This window comes from Oryctolagus cuniculus, chromosome 20 (assembly GCF_051225735.1).
Source record: "Oryctolagus cuniculus isolate XC-2025 breed Fujian yellow rabbit chromosome 20, ASM5122573v1, whole genome shotgun sequence".
Taxonomy (NCBI): domain Eukaryota; kingdom Metazoa; phylum Chordata; class Mammalia; order Lagomorpha; family Leporidae; genus Oryctolagus; species Oryctolagus cuniculus.
The window spans coordinates 22,579,932-22,592,922 of record NC_142886.1 but is presented as its reverse complement, the minus strand read 5'-3'; the positions used below and the strand labels follow the sequence as shown (position 1 = coordinate 22,592,922).

The 12,991-nt window shown below is 46.7% G+C and overlaps 1 protein-coding gene and 1 long non-coding RNA gene across 12 annotated transcripts in view; one reads left to right on the top strand and one right to left on the bottom strand.

The window, feature by feature from the left end:
- The window catches only part of RGS6 (regulator of G protein signaling 6), a 622,010-nt gene that overhangs the window by 599,017 nt on the left and 10,002 nt on the right, over window positions 1-12,991 (bottom strand). The window contains exon 1 of one of the 9 annotated variants that reach the window (XM_089322276.1): window positions 4,970-5,172. The exons of 5 other annotated variants lie outside the window; for them this stretch is intronic. The gene's annotated coding sequence lies outside the window, so the exon portion shown is untranslated. Of the gene's footprint in view, window positions 1-3,955; window positions 4,126-4,278; window positions 4,899-4,969; window positions 5,173-12,991 lie in introns of those variants that run through there. 3 more of the 9 variants (XM_089322280.1, XM_089322275.1, XM_089322277.1) reach the window with 3 other exon arrangements.
- Window positions 5,274-12,991, top strand: part of LOC103351694 (uncharacterized) — a 59,258-nt gene continuing 51,540 nt past the window's right edge. For all 3 annotated transcript variants that reach the window (XR_016226571.1, XR_519423.5, XR_016226572.1), the window contains exon 1: window positions 5,274-5,404. This is a non-coding gene — a long non-coding RNA (uncharacterized LOC103351694). The remainder of the gene's footprint in view (window positions 5,405-12,991) is intronic.

The following is a 12,991-nucleotide window of genomic DNA, read 5'->3' as shown; positions in this document are numbered from 1 at the left end:
AAAAAATAGCCTCCTGGGTTATTCTTCACTAGACAGATACTAGTGAAGCAGGGCACTCTAGCATGCAACCATTTATAAGTGGCTTATCAGGGCTGGCGCTGTGGTATAGCAGGTGAAGCCATCGTCTGCAATGCCATCATCCCATATGGGCGCTGGTTTGAGTCCCAGCTGCTCCATTTCCAATCTAGCTCTTCGCTATGGCTTGGGAAAGCGTCGGAGGATGGCCCAAGTCCTTGTGCCCCTGCACCCATGGGGGAGACCTAGAGGGAGCTCCTGGCTCCTAGCTTTGAATCTGCACAGCTCCAGCCATTGTAGCCGGTTAGAGAGTGAACCAGCGGATGGAAGACCTCTCTCTACCTCTCCTTCTCTCCCTGTATAACTCTGACTTTAAATAAATAAATAAATAAAAGTGGCTTTTCCCTTGATGATTTTACTTAGAGAAGCCAAGACAGCTAACCTCTACCACAACTCATTTAATAGCCTCAGTTAGAGGAGCACCTGTTTTCATCTTCCTATATTTCTATCTTTAAATTTCCCAATACCAAATCTTCTCTATGCCCTATATTTAACAGTTAAGTAGAAGCTGGATTTTCTATTCAAAAAGGAGCCACACAGTGATGGTCCAGTCCAGGTAAGGCATGTCAGCCAGCTGGAAACCCCAAGCTCTCTAACACAATTACTCTCCGTTCCTAGTCACAGTGGTCCAGAGCAACACTGTTCGGTGACAGGCAGCCTGGGCCTGGGTTCTGGTGCTACCACTTATTAGCTCTATGGATACAATGCAGCTTCATTTTTTTTCTCAGTCTTAGTTTCCTCAAAATGAGGACCCACCTCAGGCAATGAGCCTAGCATTCTGATGAGCCTTGTTCCGCCATCTGCAGGGGGACGGGGGTTGAGCCACCACTTGTCTTACTTGCTGCTTTGGTAACTGAGGTCATTAGTAGTGCATTCCCTCCCTCCCGCTTTAGACTATGTGTATGCGGGAGAAAACGAATTGCTTCCCATGGGTCTCGGGAGGCAACCGTGAAGCACTCTGTAAACGTCAAGGTTAACACCCCCAGCAGACGCTCCTAGCAATTTAACCTAACTCATTAGCTTTGGCGTTCCTTTGAACCGCCTACTGGTAAGGAGTTTTGCTTTCCTGGCAGTTGGGAGGAGTGGGTTTCCATGACATTACTACTAATCATACACATTTAATGGTTCCAATGCTGGATGATGGTTTGCTCGAATCTCGACCACCAAGTTTTCCCCCACAAGGAGAAAACCGCCATGGACTCCGACAGTGCTAACTGAACACCTCCTGGCAGCTGCACTGCTGAATACCGGGAAGAAGAGTGAAACAGGCTTCTCACCCCCGCCCAGGAGCTTACCCCCAAGATCCCAGTGTGACCAGAGCAGCCAAGCCAGAACCATCTGGGGACTCGTTAGACATGTCAGTTCCCGGGCCCCAGTGCAGGCAGACGGAATGACAGCCTCTCGGGTGCATCCCCACGGTGTGTGTATGTGCGTGCGTGTGTGTGTGTGTGTGTGGAAGCCCTCTTCCAGCAGAGACCATCTGCATCACCTGGGAGGGCCCCAGACACACAAGCTGATGGAGCTCACGCTCAGAGTGCCACTTGTCCTTTGAAGACACAGGGGTCAGAGGCCATGGGAGAAGCTGGTGGAGGATGTGCAACCACATCTCAGGGCTTCCTCACGCTCGGGTCCCTAAATCGGAAGGGGAGCCCCAGTTATCACTGACACAGCACTTCATCATTGGATTTCAAAAGCAGTCAACCGGCTTTGAAAATGAGGACCACCGACAAAGATTATGATCTCATCCATAGTCACCCAATGAATTAGTGATGTCCCACGACCTTTCACACACATCGAGTTCTGTTTAGAAAATTTGAGAAGTTAGGAATGCATAGCAATGATGAATCATACGACCAGAATAATACCTGGCAGAAAACACAATTTGAAGAAATGTTCACAACGCCTCATCCTTCATGAAGACTACGGATCATCTTTTTTCTTCATATTTTCCTGAATTTTTCCCAGTGGCTAAATATGTCCTTTATAATCAGGGTGGGGAGGGGAAGTTCAACTGGTTTTGGAAGGGGTTTGTCCACGGTCACTCAACACGAAGGTTTATTTCGTAGTTCTATTTCTTACCATACAGTAGGACACCGTCGGTATAGTAATTATTTATACGAGGCCATATGTTACAATGAAGATGAAATTCAGTAAATGTATTCCTTCCAGCTGGCCCCAAAAATGAAGAGGTTAAATGCATTCCTAGGTTCAAAGCACTAAGAATTAAGACAAGCTCACTGTGGAGCTAAAGGAAAAATTAATCCCAGTATTGAGGTCTGTCAGAGCATCCCTTTTGAAAAGGCTTGTGACACACAGCTCCTTATTCTTGTCTTCCTGATGTGTAACCCCTGGCACAAAACAATGTTTAGCAATTTCTGGCAAAGTCTTAGGAGTTCATGGGGGAAGAAGGGAGAGATTACAAACAGAATGATGCTGCTCTCACGTACATTTCTCTTCCAATGGAACAAAAAGGCATCCAAAAATCACCGGCAAATTTCACTGTCCAAAGTATCCTTAACTTTCTACTTTCCAAGACATATTTGCTCACTTAACATCTATGTTGGCTCTCCTAGTCCACATCTCAAAAATAACTGAAAAATAGGGCACATTGAAAGACACGCCTGCCACAAGAACATTGCTTCAATCATTCACCTAATGAGACAAATTGGTCGCTTTTAAGAAAAACGAGCCTTTTTTCTTTACTGACATTTTCAGTCATACAAATTCAGTGCCTGTTAAGTGCAATTCCTGTAGGAAACCAGGAAGTCAAGGCGGAAGCAGTGGAGGGAACATGAATATGAAATACCTCCCAGTGGCTGGTGGTTCTAGCAGATGCACATGCCTTCAGGAAAGGTGCCGTATCGGGAACGGGCCATGCACAGTTTACAGCACAGGACATGACCGGTTCATGCAGCAACTCAGCTTGGTCCTAGCAGAGGACTCAGGGAGAAGTCACCGACAGTCTTGGCTTTCCCTGTTCAGCACATGGGCTCTGGCTTACAATTCTCTCTCCAAGCAGTCTAACCTCCCCATCGTCTACCTTCTTTCCCAGGCTAGTGCCATCGCAAAGCTCGTGATGACAAACGAGGATGAGGAATACGCAGCTCACACACAGTCCCACCAACAGCGCAGCTCCGGCTCCAGAAAAAAAAAAAAATAAATCACTCCTGTGCCCATGAACACTGACCCAGAGGAGCCTTGCTGCTGACCTATGAACCTGCACCGAACTGTTCCCCCAGCCCAACACTGTGGACAGCACGCGCGCGCGCACGCACACACACACACACACACACACACACACGGAACTCCTCCAGCAGGAACCTGACACTTCAAGTGCATTTCCTATCCTTCCACCTCTCATCCACTCTGCAGACAGTGTCCAAAGTTAGCTTTGACCTAAGCTGGGTTATTTCCGTAGCTTTACCTGGAGGTTGCTAGAAAGTGTTGATTAGAACTTACCTACAGATCTGGCCCCTAAGTGATGACAAACACCAAGGGAACAATTCCAAGCCAACACGATCCAAAATATCTCCGATAGCAGAGAAACTGCTGTTTATCTCAGCAAGGGAAAAGAAGGTTGCCACTCCACCGCATTTCTCAAAAAAGCAATGAGACACACCAGCTTTCACTCCATACAAAACTGAATTTTCTGGCTCACTTCTGTCTCTGCAGCCATCCTGGGCACCGTGGGAGGGGCCGACTGCCGCCCTCCCTGGGCTGACACCTACACCTACGGCTTCCTTTCCCACCACTGGCCCCAAGTCACCAGCCTCAACCACGGGGATTCCTCACCTTCTTTCCTTCCCAACCACAAATGGGCCAGCGTGGCAGGCACAGAAAAGTTAACGCACGTCTGCTTTAGAGTTCAACGCAGCCCTACCTGCTTTCACGAAATCGCAAGACCACGAGGCTCAAAGCCCCTGGGCTCTGCGCTCCCGCCTCGGCGGCTGAGCACGGCCCCTGCCCCCGGGCAGGCGACCTGCACCCATCCCACAGGAGTCCAGGCACGCCAGCCTGCCCCGGCACTTATGTAAGCTCACAGCCCCATACCGCAGACGCACACAGCGCGGCACCTGTCACGCGTCTGAGATGGACAGGCGCCCACCCTCAGGAGCTGGTGTCCACACACAGGGCGGAGGGAGGTGTTCTACGCCGTCTTTCCCCCACTCGTGTCTTGCCCATTTCTGTCACAACTGCAATTACCTTAGCAACCCAAGCAATTGCCGCGACTCTCCCTCCGGCGTCTCAATTTCTCCTACAGGCAAGCGTGCGCCAGGTTCATGATTAAGCTACACAAGCCCAGGGAACCCGGGACCAGCAGCCTCCTGGGGCAGAGGGGAAGTCGAGTCCGTCTCCCGCGGCGCTCTCCAGCGTCTCGCCTCTTTCCGAGTTTCCGCAGAGGTGAGGGCAGGGGCTCAGCGAGCGCAGAGCAAAGCCCGGGGCCGGCCAGGAGGCGCGGCGGGTCTCATGGTGCCAGGGCGCCGGGCGCTTGGGGAGTCTCCAGCACGCTCCGAGCCGGCCTGGCTCTCCACGCTCCGGGCAGCTCGCCCCTCGCCCACCTCAGGACTGCCTGGGCGCTCCAAGGTCGGTGCGCCCCCTTGGCGCCCACAGCTGGGGGGAACTAGGAGCCCCGGGCGGAGCGGTCTCCACCGAGGCAGGGCCGAGCGCGAGGAGCTGCCCCAACTCCCGAAGTCGCTCAGCTCCAGCGCCCGCGAGCTGCTGCTGCAGCGGCGCCCGCTGTCGGGTGCCGAGCGGAGCTGCAGCCACGCGCGCCCGCGCACCTGAGCGCAGGCACCTGGGCACCGACCGGCACGGGGCAGCGAGGGGAGGGGCTGGCGGCCAGGGCGGGGCCGAGCACCTGCGCGCTTCCCGAAGGCGTGGCCACCCGGCTCACCTGTTCCCAGCACGGCCCGAGGCGCTGATCAGAGGAGAAACCTGGCAATGCCTGGTACTTGAGCCGCTACAGAAGAAACGCCAGACCAGTTGACCGGGCGGAGGCCCCTTGCGTGGATTCAAGCTGACCCCGCCCGGAAACTTTAGCGTCGCCAAAGGGATCCTGTGGATCCCAGGCCCCGCCGCCGTGCCGGGGGCGTCAGACTCCCTCGCTGACGTGCAGCTGGCGCCCTCTGAATTAAAAGGAGCCGTGGTGACCGTCAGCGGTGCGGCTGCCAACAGCACCACTCTTATTTATTCAACATTTTCACCACACGCTCTACTGAGAGCGTTCTCCGATTATTGCCATGAAAGAACTTTCAAGAAAAATTAACTCTGCAAATATCCTTGGGGCAAGACAAAGACAAACACCACTGGAGCCGGGAAAGGAGAAAGGGTAAGTGGAACTGACGGCTTTCTTGAACGTGGGAGTTTGGGAATTCAATGTTTAAAGATTCAGGAAGCTGCCATTAGAAATAGGCAGAGATTTAGTCCTGTATGGTTTTATGCCTCTAGAAAACCATGGATGGGCTGGCATTGTGGCATAACCAGTAAAGCCACAGCCTGCCACCCCAGCCTCCCATTTGGGCTCCAGTTCGAGTCTCGGCTACTCCACTTCCGCTCCAGCTCCCTGCTCATGCGTCTGGGAAAGCAGCACAGGAGGATGGCCCAAATGCTTGGGCTCCTGCACCCACGTGGTGGACCTGGAAGAAACTTCGGGCTTTAGCCTGGCCCAGCCCTGGCCCATGTGGCCACTTGGGGAGTGAGCCAGCAGGTGGCCACTCTCTCTCTGTATTGCACTCTCCAACTTTGTCTTTCATATAAATGCATTTTGAAAAAGAAGCCACCAAAATGCCTTTGAGGATGAGTGACCTGCACAGTCCTCATCTGTGTGAATCCAGCAACTTTAATTTTTTTTAAAGCCAATATTGTGAAAGTTTTTAATTTACAGTGAAGCTGGTAGAAACGTTTAAGTATGTTGATCTATCTCCTAGTTCTATTCAGTGCAAAAGCCTAACGTCAATACCACCCCAGCACAATGAACACACACACTAAAACCTTGGCTTCTAAATACCATTCTCAACTAAAAAACCTTGGTGTAGTAGATCAAACTAGATTAGTTTTTTGTGCAAAAAATTAAGAATATATAACCACCCTCCTTATCTGCCTGTCAATTTATAGAACCACAGATCAAAAATATTTTAAAACCTCCTTCTGTGAATATGCACAGAATATCATTGTCATTATTCCCTTGAAAATTATACTATAATGACTAGCTACATATAATTTACATTTTAATGGGCATGCTAGGTAATCAAGAGATGGTTTCCACGTACACAGGAGGACGTGCATGTTATATGCAAATGGTACACTATATAAGAGACTTGTGTGTCCGTGGATTCTGGTATTCATAGGGCATTCCAGAACCAGGGACACAAAGGAACAACTGTTCTTAAAGAATTATGGAGGGGGCAGGCGCTGTGGCGTAGAAGGTAAAGCCTTGGCCTGCAGTGCTGGCATCCCATGTGAGTGCTGGTTTAAGTCTCCACTTCTGATCCAGTTCTCTGCTATGGTTTGGGAAAGCAGGGGAAGTTGGCCCAAGTCCTTGGGCCTCTGCACCCATGTGGGAGACTGGGAAGAAGCTCCTGGCTTCCGATTGGTCAGCTCCAGCTGCTGTGGCCATCTGGGGAGTAGACCAGAGGATGGAAAACATCTCCCTCCCTCTCTCCCCCTCTCCCTCTGCCTCAGCCTCTCTGTAACCCTGCCTTTCAAATAAAATAAATCTTTAAAGAATTATGGAGGCATGTCCAAGGGTTGTAAAAGTCAGCTTGAAGGGGTTCCTCCTGGCCAAATCTGAAACAGTTTAAGAAATCAAAATAATTAAAGACAGTAATAGATAACAAACCTTTAAGTAAAATAGGAATACATTAGTTCATGCTCATAGAGGAGAAAGGAACTCAGTAGAAGAATGTAGTAATATATGAAGAAGGGAAGATAGAATTTGAAAACCACCACTTGGCAACCACATTAAAATTCATTCAAGCCAGAATGATCAATGGATGCTAAAATTTGTGGGTAAAAGTTTGATGAGGAACAGGATATTCAGTTTCAAAATACATCCGTAAAAATACTCATTAAATCATTAATACAGCATACTTATTAACATTTTAACTGTAATACCTGGGAAATGCCAACTTAATTAGTAAAATTTTACATAATTAAAATCCAGCAACAAGAGAAGTCAATCTTGTACTGCCTCCTGATATACTAAGAACACTGTATCTTATGTATAAGTACTTAAGTCATGAAGAAGCACCAGGCAAATGCAAATTCAGGACAATTCAAGTAACTGGCCCATACATCCAGGCTATGATAGACAGGATTGTTCCAGATCAAAGGGGACTAAGGAGACAAGGAAGGAAATACAATAGGTGATCCTAAGTGAAATCTAAGAAAGAGTATCAATGGCATAATTATCACAGTTTCAATGGATTTTAACAGACTCACCGAGTTGGATCAATGTTATTTTCCCAATGTTGGGATTATGTTCCTGTCACCTAGAAGAGGTCCTTGTTTTTAACAACACACACTGAATTGTGAAGCAGTGTCAGGGTGTCACTTTACACCTTTCAGATGGTTTAGAAATGTGATCAACTGAATGATGACAACAGGAGAGCTCTTTGACTTTTGTAACTTAAAATGATTTCAAAGTAAAGTAATCTTACATTTAAAAAATTTTTTTCCTTACCAAGAATATGTGTGTATCTTCATGTTTCCAAAGTATTCACCATGAGTTTCCTTTAAGCATTAACTAACAGGACCGGCATTTAGCCTAGCAGTTAAGATACGCATGTCCCACATTGGATTACTGGGTTCAAAACGTGGCTCTGGCTCCACCCTCCCGACAGCGCCTGGGAGACAGCAGTGCCGACTCAAGCATCTGGGTTCCTGACACTCCGATCGGAGACCTGCGCTGACTTGCCAGCCCCAGGCTTCCAAAACCCAGGCCAGCTTCCACTGTTGTAGGCACTTGGAAAGTGAGCTAGTGGCTGGGAGCCCTGTCCCTCTCTCTGCTTCAAATTAACTTTAGAAATAAAACAATCAAGATTCATTTTCGATTATCTTAATATACAGAAGATCAGCTTAGTATACCTTAAGTAAGGATTTCAACAGTTTGTTCCCACACAGAAACATAAAGTGAAAAATAATAGATGATTTTTTTTAAATGATGATGAAATCAGATCAGACCTATTGTCATGTTTAATCCCAGTGAGAGTCAAGTTGGGAATTGATAATTTTTTTTTTTTTATAGAAGATCAGTTTAGTGTACGTTAAGTAAAGATTTCAATCGTTTGCACCCCCATAGAAACACAAAGTGAAATATACTGTTTGAGTACTCGTTATAGCATTAAGCCTCAGTGTACAGCACATTAAGGACAGAGATCCTACATGAGGAGTAAGTGCACAGTGACTCCTGTTGTTGACTTTACAAATTGACACTCCTGTTTATGGCATCAGTAATCTCCCTATGCACCAGTCATGAGTTTCCAAGGCTATGGAAGCCCCTTGAGTTCTCCGACTCTTATCTTGTTTAGACAAGGTCATAGTCAAAGTGGAGGTTCTCTCCTCCCTTCAGAGAAAGGCACCTCCCTCTTTGAAGACCTGTTCTTTCCACTGGGATCTCACTCACAGAGATCTTTTTGCCAGAGTATCTTGGCTTTCCATGCCTGAAATACTCTCATGGGCTTTTCAGCCAGATCCGAGTGCCTTTAGGGCTGATTCTGAGGCCAGAGTGCTGTTCAGGACATCTGCCATTCTATGAGTCTGCTGAGTATCTCACTTCCCATGTTGGATCACTCTCCCCTTTATTTATTCTATCGGTTAGTGTTAGCAGATACTAGACTTGTTTATGTGCTCCCTTTGACTCTTAGTCCTTTCATTATGATCAATTGTGAACTGAAATTGATCACTTGGAATAGTGAGATGGCATTGGCACATGCCACCTTGATGGGATTGAATTGGAATCCCCTGGTATGTTTCCAACTCTACCAATTGGGGCAAGTCAGCCCGAGCATGCCCCAAATTATACATCTCTTCCCTCTCTTATTCCCACTTTTATGTTTAACAGGGATCACATTTCAGTTAATTTTCAACACTTAAGAATAACTGTGTGATAATTACAGAATTAAACCAGTCATATTAAGTAGAACAGACAAAAAAAAATACTATGAGGGATAATGTATTAAGTTGTCCATTAGCAGTCAGGGCTATGCTGATCAAGTCACCATTTCTCATAGTGTCCATTTCACTTCAGGAGGTTTCCTTTTTGGTGTTCAGTCAGTTGTCACCGATCAGGGAGAACATATGGTATTTGTCCCTTTGGGACTGGCTTACTTCACTCAGCATGATGTGTTCCAGATTCCTCCATTTTGTTGCAAATGACTGGATTTCGTTGTTTCTTACTGCGGTATAGTATTCTAAAGAATACATATCCCATAATTTCTTTATCCAGTCTACCATTGATGGGCATTTAGGTTGGTTCCAGGTCTTGGCTATTGTGAATTGTGCTGCAATAAACATTAGGGTACAGACCGCTTTTTTCTTTATCAATTTAAACTCCTTTGGGTAAATTCCAAGGAGTGGGATGGCTGGGTCGAACTGTAGGGTTATATTCAGGTTTCTGAGGAATCTCCAGACTGATTTCCATAGTGGCTTGACCAGTTTGCATTCCCACCAACAGTGGGTTAGTGTCCCTTTTTCCCCACATCCTCGCCAGCATCTGTTGTTGGTAGATTTCTGTATGTGAGCCATTCTAACCGGGGTGAGGTGAAACCTCATTGTGGTTTTGATTTGCGTTTCCCTGATTGCTAATGACCTTGAACATTTTTTCATGTGCCTGTTGGCCATTTGGATTTCCTCTTTTGAAAAATGTCTATTGAGGTCCTTGGTGAATCTTGATGTGAATGGAAGGGGAGAGGGAGTGGGAAAGGGGAGGGTTGTGGGTGGGAGGGACGGTATGGGGGGGAAAGCCATTGTAACCCATGAGTCGTACTTTGGAAATTTATATTCATTAAATAAAAGATAAAAAAAAAGTAATTCAACAAAAAAACATGCGAGCTTGACATGCTAGCGCCTTAGTAACTTAATATCCTTTATTCTTCAGTGGACAAGTCACATCAGAGTTCCAATGGGGAGGGCAGAAGCCCCTGGAGCAGGCTGCAGGGATATGGCAATCACACTTCATGCCATTCACTTCAGAGAGTCCAGGTCTATAGCAACAGTCTGACCTTCCATGGTCCACTGTCAGCTTGTAACTCCTAGATTTAGGAGCAACAGGAGTTACGCAGACCACCAGCCTAGGGCAGGCACAGCCACATTAAAAGAAACAGGAACAACATAGTCTTTCTGTGGCCCAGGTCCCACCACCCAAACCCCTCCTTCTGCCTCAAGTTAGCTATGGTGGAAGATAAATGAGGAAGGATTCTTGGGGGTGCTTTTCAACTTCTAGTTTAGGTCTTATTTCCACGTCACTCTTGAATGCTGGGTCTTGATCACACTGTCTGGAGCCCAGCACATTGTCACCACCCAAAGAACCTAGTGCTGCTTTCTGTTGCAGCATTCCACCTCCATGGTGCTGCCAGTGCCCTCATTGCCACTGCAGCAGAATGCCTCTTCCCTACTCAGATCCACCACACCAGAATGTGCTGGCACATTCTAGATACTACATGGGAGTCCCCTCGCCCTTGAAACCTGACAGCTGTCTGAAAGGGATATGCCAGAAATCTGTATGAGTGTCAGCCCACCACAATGCATCTTATGAACCCTCTCTGCACACACTAACATTGTCCCTACCCCAAACTGATGGACTCCAACGCTCTCTGTTACCAAGGTGAGCTCCTAATAAGAAGGCAGACATATTGGGTAAGTGTTCTGTGGACCAGCACCATGAAAACTATCCTATTATTATACTTCATCCTCGAAATTACCCTATTACATCAGTCCTATTACATAATGGTTAGGATTGGTTATGTCTTGCTCAAGCTGACTTACCTCAAATGGTAGAGTTAGAAACATACCAGGGGATTCCAATTCAATCCCATCAAGGTGGCATGTACCAATGCCATCTCACTAGTCCAAGTGATCAATTTCTATTCACAATTGATCATAATGATAGGACTAAGAGTCAAAGGGAGCACATAAACAAGACTAGTGTCTGCAAATACTAGCTGATAGAATAAAAAAGGGAGAGAATGATCCAATATGGGATGCGAGATACACAGCAGACCCATAGAATGGAAGATGTCCTGAACAGCACTCTGGCCTCAGAATCAGCCCTTAAGGCATGCGGATCTGGCTGAAAAGCCCATGAGAGTATTTCAGGCATGGAAAGCCAAGACACTCTGGAAAAAAAAAAAAAAAAAAAAAAAAAAAAAAAAAAAAAAAAAAAAAACACACAAACAACTAAATGAAAGATCTCCACGAGTGAGATCCCAGTGAAAAGAACAGGTCGAGGTACCTTTCTCTGAAGGGAGGAGAGAACTTCCACTTTGACTACGAGCTTGTCTAAATATGATCAGAGTCGGTGAACTCAAAAGGCTTCCATAGCCTTGGCAACTCATGACAAGAGCCTAGGGAGATTACTGATGCCATAAACAAGAGTGTCAAATTGTTAAGAAAACAACAGGAGTCACTGTGCACTTACTCCTCATGTAGGATCTCTGTCCTTAATGTGCTGTACATTGTGATTTAATGCTATAACTAGTACTCAAACACTATTTTTCACTTTGTGTTTCTATGTGGGTGCAAACTGTTGAAATCTTTACTTAATGTATGCTAAACTGATCTTCTGTATATAAAGAGAATCGAAAATGAATCTTGATGTGAATGGAAGGGGGGAGGGAGAGGGAAAGGGGAGGGTTGCGGGTGGGAGGGAAGTTATGGGGGGGAAGCCATTGTAATCCATAAGCCGTACTTTGGAAATTTATATTCATTAAATAAAAGTTTTTAAAAAAAAAAAGAAATAAAACAATCAGCTGACTGACAGCTGTACTGAAAGTTTGAGTCAATCTTTATCTTTCCATTTGTGAGAATGTGATCTAGACCAACGTTTCATCGATTCCCTCGTCGATTATCTATGAAGCGGGTGCTGCACACCAGGCTCTTTCCTGAAACGCAGCTTGGATATGAAATGAAGTGCATTCATAGGTACAAGCTTGGATCTTTTGATTACTTCATTGCCAAGCGAGGGGCTGCAGGAAAGCATGTAATAGAACTGATTGTGCTACAGCTCTCAAGCCAGGTGGAAAATTGAATAGAAGAATGGAAGCAGTTGGCAGTTATTCTCAATAACGGCATTGGCAGGCAAAGGTAGAAAGAATGTTAGTGTTGATGCTTGTGGTGCATGTGTGACAGTGGGGTTGGATAAGGTCATGAGTTCAGGTCCCTTGAGGCCTACTCCCCAGAACTGTGCATTTGTGACATCCAGTGGTTGCTGCTGCCTTTCCTCAAACTCTTTTCCTCACCATCCAGTGAAGTCTTCAAGAGCTAAGAACTGTTTCCTCTGCACTTCAGCCTTCATAAAAGCCAAGGTTCTAGGTGAGGATTTGACACAAGGCAAAAATCAAAGAAAATACATGTTCTGGTTAGATGGAGGTCTTCAGAAACCTCGTGGAAAATCCCTCTCAAACACTGCACAGGGATGTCAACAGTTTTTGAAGGCAAACAAACTTCTTCTTTAATTCCATTTTTCCAAGAATTTAAGTGCTTTGTATTTTTTTTTTTTTGACAGGCAGAGTGGACAGTGAGAGAGAGAGACAGAGAGAAAGGTCTTCCTTTGCCATTGGTTCACCCTCCAATGGCCGCCGCGGCCGGTGCGCTACGGCTGGTGCACCGCGCTGATCCGATGGCAGGAGCCAGGCACTTCTCCTGGTCTCCCATGGGGTGCAGGGCCCAAGGACTTGGGCCATCCTCCACTGCACTCCCT